We start from the raw sequence: 7462 nt of genomic DNA, 5'->3' as shown, positions 1-7462 counted from the left end.
TGTGTGTTGTGTAATAGACTGAAAATTGCTTATAAGCTAATTGTGACTAAATTAGTCACAATAATGCTAAAATGGAGATTAAGTGTTTTTAAACTTAATTAGAGGTTTGAAAACAGCAATTGACACATTTTGGAAGTGTGACAAGAGACGCGAATGGAATCGAAGTGGTTAAAGACCTCCAATTGCTATTGCTACTCTAAAGCTGAAATTTTTAGTCTATTTGGTCAAAATGATCAAATTAATACAAAATTGAAAATTAAATGCTTCCAAATTAAATTGATAGCTTGTAAGGGTTTATTAGCATCATTTGGAAGCCATTAGACGTGTTCGAAGCGAACTAGACGTGCAAAACGGTCTCAAATTGATGCTGCCAAGTTCCTGTTAGTGCAGGGACCAAACTGCGAACCTGCAGGGACTGGATTGCGAACCTGCAGGGACTGATCTGTGAACTGTTAGACTGCAATGCACTTTAGCAATTTTCAGGGGCTAAGCTGCAATTTTTTGGTCTTATCCCTTTAACCCTCATGTTTATCACTTGTCTAAGAACATAGTTTCCACTCCCCAGCCCTCTATAATTTATAATTCACCCTCACGTTCTCTCTCTAAAACTTGGTTGAGGTTGGTAGAGAGTAGTGGCAGCAGGGGTGAAGTGCAATTTTGTAGTTTTGGAGGGTTAAAGTGATAATTGTCCATCCTTATCACTTAGCCCAGGTCACTTACGTATTCCTATGTAACAGGATCTCTCTCTCTCTCTCTTCTTAATCTTTTTCTTTCTCTTTTTCTCTCTAGGCGGATTGATGCTCGGAGAAGTAGCTGCGGCTTGGTGAAGTTGGGCGCCCAGATTGAAGGGGTGGAGAGAGCCTTGACTTAAAAAGCTGTGAAGGAAGCTTTTGGAGCTAGGAAGAAAACTGTGGGAGAAGCCTCGAATTGAGGTGAGTTTAGAGAGGGTATTAGTGACAATATAGATATATAGGGGCTGAATTAAAGTGAAGTTGAAAGAGGTTGTGTTGTTCCTGGTTTAAAAGTAGTAGGTTCACATATTGAAAAAAAAAGGGTTAAGTTATGGATTCTAATTGCTGAAAATTAATGTCAGGAAAACTTAGGCATGTTGCTATGTTGATGCTTTAATTAAGGAAGTTTGGAGCTGCTATGTTGGTGCCTTAATTAAATATTGCTGAAGTTGCTGCTTTGAGGTAAGGTAATTGCTCAAGTTCTGATTATGGATCAATTACTTACTTTATAAAGAGGCTAATTTGAAGGAATATGGCTATTGAGCTAATTAAACCCCCAAAATAAGTTTGATAATTATGAACTATGTATTAGTGGAAGTGCAATTAGGAATAAGTTGATTTTCCCCTGTTTAAGATTATCAAGATTGCTCCACTAGCAGTATGAGCAATAGAATTGCTAATAGAATATAAATAATGAAGATAATGGTTCTATGTTGATAATTAAAGTTAAGGTTAAATTGAAGGCGTACAAAACATTGAAATATTTTAGTATATAGATACTATATTATATATATATACTATATATATTATATATTAAGATATTACATATTGAGATTAATTAGTAGCAAACATCTTAAAGAGTTCCTTGATTGTTAAAGAAGCTACGCGGACAGGGCGTTCCTTAAATACTAAAGCTTCGAATACTAAGAATCTTAAATGAAAATAGTCCTAAATGCTAATATATATATAATATATATTATACACAACACATAGTTGAGTAGAAAATGCATTTTAGTAAAATTGTATGTGACTCTAGTCCAAGCTCTTCAATTCTTCTATGAAGTAGTTTAAACATGCCTCGAAAGTCTAAATTGACAATTTCGACCCCAGACGTCGGCGACCTTCCCACTCGCTTTCATTGCAATACGGTAGAGACCGCTTCTAGTTCCATTTGCATTGCAGTTCTGGCCGAGAGATAGTCGTGTTGACGATTTCGAGACGTTGATCTTATTGATTGACACCACTACAGGTGGGTGGCGAACTATCCGAATCCTTGAATCACTCTTTCTACTTCTATCGATTATTCTGTATTCTGAGCATATTACTATTTGTAGTTCATGCATATATAGGGTTGTTTGTAGTATTGTGTAAGTGAAAATGCTAAAATTACTATTCAACAGATGAGAACTTGTGACCTTAGAATGTGGACATAGAACCCTTATCAGTTGATGGACTATATAACAATAGTGAACTGTGGTGACATTCATAACTAGAGATTTGGAAAGCATTGAGAAATAAAACAGAGTGAAACTAGCAATAAAGAGCTAGTTAGAGTTAAAGTGTGGACATTGGCTATTATTAAATCCTCTAAGGAAGATCAGATCTTTCTCACACTAGTCTGTTTTAGCTTGGATGGTGGTCGCTGCGGCCAGGCATGCCTCGGAGAGTTGCGATCACTGATGGCGCTAATAGTAATGCGGCCTTGGATAAGTATCGTATCCTAGCCTGTTCCTAAACAGACCGGTCCGTCGGACGCAGCTAGGGCCCGCCAGGGATTGAGTTCGAGTGAGTGCCTGTTAATCCAGCATGTTTACTAGATGATTGATTAATTCTGGGTAAAAGCAGCAATGCATATTTACAGTTTCACAGTATATCGTCCTATTCAGCTTTGTGCAGCCATTGTAGGTTTTATGAATATATAGTTTGGTTTACTATTTGGCTTTACTTTCTTGTCTACATATGGCCTGAGCTAGACCTAGTGTGAGTCGCGAGGTCGCCGCGGACGTAACCACACTGGGACTTTTCTGTATTCTCACACCACTGAACCCATAAGCAGGTCATCCAGTCGCGAGCGGTGTGGGCCGAGGCCGTCGGCAGAGCCCTGCAACCCTAGCTAGTTGACACCAAGTATAGAGTTGTTACCATTTTGATTTCACTGTGATACAGTTTTGATGTTACAGAAAACCTTAGTAAATGAGTGTATAAAAGAGGCACGTAAAAACTAAATGTTTCATTAAGTAAAGTTTAGTTTAAACAGTTTTAAATTACAGTGAATTTCAGATAAGCTACGTTAACTATCCACCTTGTGTTTTGTTGGGCTCTGCCCTCGTGCAATGCCATGATATGAAATGTTATCCTCTGTGAAAATTGTTTATTTCCTTTATACATGTACCCGTTGTTTGACTTGAGCCTCTCGCGGCGAGCACGAGGACGGTTCTTCGCGTTCTGGCGTCTTGTACGGCCCGAATCGACCAAATTGGTCAGAAACGGGGTCGTGACAACAACTCACACAACCACATTTGTTCTGGAATTCAAGTCAACAACTCTCCATCGATAAGAGCTACCGCCAATCGCTCTCTTTTGGTCTTCACATTGGTGCTCAACAGGCCACCAATACAGTAGCCACAGCTCTAAACCTGTCTCACATACGCGTTAGCGCTCTCGCTCGCAAGCGTAGAGACCCAATCATCGACTGGGGGGAAATTCTCATTACTTGGGAATTCGCAAACACAACTCCAACGCAGGAGGCACTAAAATCCCAAACCATTACAAATCCTTGGTTGGGTCATAATCGTACTCTCAGGTATCTTCTCAATCTCATTACACGCTCATCGAACAATGCTGTCACTAAGCGGCTCCTATGCACCTAGTCGAGCGGACACTAGCCCCACGAGTGATTCACCCCCCCGCCCCCTTGGCACTTCATACTGGGCAATGCCAAGTTGCTATTGCCGAACAAACTCACTCGCGATCATATTCGCACCTCACCGAGTACCTGTCCTCGACGCGTTTGTACGACTACTATAAGCGTCTACAACAAGCCTGCGGTTTTGCGCATCTTGTCGCACCCCGCAATGCCAACGCGGTCTCACTCCAGAGGGACCTGGTTCTCTCGGGACCGTCTCTCCCCCAGGGACGGTCCGTCAGAAGAGCCTGTTTCTTGGACTTAGCTAATTTGTTTCCTACTGCTAGGGCTTCTCACGCGTCTCGGGAGCGGGGGTCTTGCTCCAGCAGGAGTCCAGTCCCGAGATGCCAAAAACTGCCAGTTGCAGATTTTGATTCTAACTCTCGAAAACCTCCTCAATACCACTTACTCTTCTAACCCTTCGGTCTTTCGAAGCATAGCAACCTCGCAACTTCGGTCAATTTGACTAAAGTTCGAACATTTACTTTTCCGAATTTCTTCGGCAATCATCACATTCTTGGTCCTTTTACTACTAGCTACTACATTAGATGAGTAGTAATTTAACTATCATAAACTCATGCATGTGGACGGCTACCAACTTTACATCATCCGTAACATCACTATACACTGCCTAATAACTCATACGTTGCCACGCACGTGTCAGCAGCAGGTCCTTAACAAGTGTGATCGCGTGTCCATAGCCACTTGTGCCTCCCGCCGCGGAGCCCTCGATTGCATCACTGTCATCCGCTCGCTCTCGCCGACCGGCCGCAGGTGCACAAGCCCACCGGCGCTTGTCCCGGAAGAGGAAAAAGCCATGTGCGCCAAACACTAATGGCCCGCTATCACCTTGGCGGTACATCATCTCGGCATATGGCCTGGCGCCCACAACGATACATCTTTCCATCACGCAGCGCACAACTCGCGCCTGGTGGGTACACCACAAATCACACAACGGGGAGGCATTCGAGTACAGAGGACGTCTTCGCAGTTGGCGCCTAGAACCTTGACTGGTCCCACGTCCGAACTGATTCGACAACGGCCTCACCCCTCCCCGCTCATGTTATGAGATTCGCGCTACCTCCAATTGCACGAAAGCCTCGCCATTCGCTCTGCCACACAATGCTCCGGTCCAAACACTCTCGCGAAGGCTTGTGAGCTGAGGATTTGACACTTCTCGTAAATATCTTGCGTCGAAAGGTCCACTAAGAACACAATCGCCATTAATCCTTCGTCATCCCGTACTTACAATCCCGGAACAATTCACGCAATACGGGAGAATTCCACGTTCATATTTCCCCTAACACGCAGCGCGTTCTCCTGCCGCAGCCTTACTGAATTGTACCTGAACTTTCTCTTTCACTGTCGGGGAAAGGTAAGCTGAGAAATGAGCCAATCTCCCGAAACTCATCCCACATGCTATAGGAGGAAGATAGGCATCGTTCCGCGAATGCATTTTCCCACACACCTGTCGCCGATGTCGCTTCAAGCATAGCAGACGGCTAGGAGCTACCTTGTGTCCCGCTCCAATTGCCTACAGGTCTTCTCTCTAAACGTCTCTATGGAATCAATGCCACATATACACAATCAGGGATCGACATTCTCTCCAATCCGAATGTAGGCGGTATCAAACTTACGAAGGTTCATGATGGGCGCCAAAAGCCCTCTTTTCCGCCCTCCCGCCAATTGCACTTTCGGGGAGTCGGATTGCCCGACCCCGACGGAACCATCTCTGCTTGCAAGCCCCTGCCCGTCTCGACGAGCCGCAATGGCGCAGCCACTAGCTGCTCACAGTCTCTTGGAGTCTTTGATCCGTTCTTCCTGGCGCCATAGGGCAGCCTCCTTGTGACGCTGCACTACGCCTACAAGCATTCCGCAACTGCTCACGGAGCTCCGAGTTCCTCTCGCTCCGGATGCTCAGGGACATCATTGTTCGCACATCCTCGTGTCGATCTAGCGAAGATCGCCTACGCAGGTGCAATCGTATCCCTGACACATGACAACGTCGATTAATTCTCAACCTCGAGCGAGTCACAAAACAATTGAACATTGAGCCCAAATCGGCGCGAAAGTTATACGAGGGCGTCCTATTCTCATCAACTTCGGTTTTCATATTGATCTACGCCAACATGACACCACTCGGTTGAAATAAAACACTAATCTCTTTTTTTTGAATACTCTTCACTCCATTATAGAGGTTTACCCACTACCCAATCGATTAACGCTCTTCGCACAGCACGTTCTCCAGTTCGCGTCGTGACTCAACGAGCCCTTAATCTCTTGGTTTACCTATCACTAGGGTCATACTAGCAGTCAAACTTAACAATTTCTTTATATGTTTCATGTTCTTTTTCAAGGCTCTTTCCAAATGTACTTTATATGCTCTGTACATCTCATCTGTCACGCGCCCGAGCCCATGGCCTCCTTATGGTCGGTATTCGGGCACGGCCAACAGACAGCCGGAACGGACAGGGTTTTCCTGTACCGGCGGACAGAGTCTCCCCTGTACGTTCAAGCGCGTCGCAATTCATACACAATGCTACGAATGTCCAACACAGAGAACACATATTCACAAAACAAAGATTGCATAAGGAAGTTCAAACATAAATCTACTTGATATTCCAATCATTCATCTCACATATGTAATTTTGCATTCACAATTACATCATTTTACATTGATACCTACAACTGTCCGATCTATACAATCAAGTCTTATACAATACTTATTACACACATTAGTTCTTACAAAATTATTACATTTTGGTTCTTTGACATTTTATAACCCCTAATGAAGCCGACTCAGGGGTCTGCTCATCTGGTCTCAGGGTAGGGCGCTCCACTACGGAGCTACGCCCTGTTCCTCGCGCCGCCGCGCCGCTCGCGTGTGAACACTTAAAACCCCGAAGGCAAGTGGGGGTGAGCAACATAACTCCATAGGTTCCACGTGGGTACGGACCCACCACAGGGAGAGCTACGAGCCATCAGGTCGAAAGGAAGGCAAACAACATGTTAGATCAACTAGCACTAGATATGAAATTCATAAATCGCTGCAACCTCAACATTACGATGTTTTTGCCTCACAACATTGCAATATTGCAAAAGTTAATGCCAATACATATATAGATTAATTGGCTTTCTACAACTTTATTCTTAATCCATTCTCTTACTTTTACCATTCTATTACTTTTACTCAGCTAATCTTTAGCATTAACCCTTCTTTATTCTTATACCTGTGCATTCTTTAGCATTAGCCTTTCTATATTCTTGATCTTCATTCTTTATTGCTTTAACGCTTTTCTAGGGTAATCACACTTACAATAATTATACACAATTAGCCTTTCTTTCCTAGGGTTTACTTTACCTAGCCAACTTTTGGCCCATCCGGACTCGGCGTCTTGGACGTAATCAACATGCGCGATAGGCCGCCTCGTGTCCGCGCTCTGAGGTGAAGAACTTGCCACATACACACCTCAGGCCTATCAATCACAAAAACCACACGTCGCCAACGGGTCGCGCCAGAGCTGCGTACTACTACTGTCAAGCGGATCCCACGCTGGAGAGGAACATGCGCGGCATACACTGCCGAGCCGAGATCCCCGATAGGAGAGAGCGACATGCCACATGCCACCCTAGCGCATTGTTCTGTGCTCATTAACAAGCCATCAAGTTTCCGGCGGTGGAGAGGAATGCACGGCCACATGCACCGTCGCTGCAAGAAGCTTATCGAGCTTTTTGTAATGCGTGCACGACCGCAGCCGTTGCACTAGCAGCAGAGGATTCCGGAATCCACTTTACATTATCAAGGGTTGGTTCCTCACCCTATGTC

General features: G+C 44.3%; 1 long non-coding RNA gene across 2 annotated transcripts; it reads left to right on the top strand.

Moving 5' to 3' along the window:
• Positions 1-584: 584 nt before the first annotated feature.
• Positions 585-1474, top strand: LOC109705060. Of its 2 annotated transcripts, none has more exons than XR_002214596.1 (3): positions 585-711; positions 790-932; positions 1094-1474. It is a non-coding gene; the product is annotated as an uncharacterized LOC109705060 (long non-coding RNA). The 2 variants fall into 2 exon arrangements; XR_002214597.1 differs by having other exon boundaries at positions 601-618.
• The last annotated feature ends 5988 nt before the right edge of the window (positions 1475-7462 follow it).

This window comes from Ananas comosus, unplaced genomic scaffold (genome assembly GCF_001540865.1).
Source record: "Ananas comosus cultivar F153 unplaced genomic scaffold, ASM154086v1, whole genome shotgun sequence".
NCBI lineage: Eukaryota > Viridiplantae > Streptophyta > Magnoliopsida > Poales > Bromeliaceae > Ananas > Ananas comosus.
This window is presented reverse-complemented; position numbering and strand designations above follow the sequence as displayed.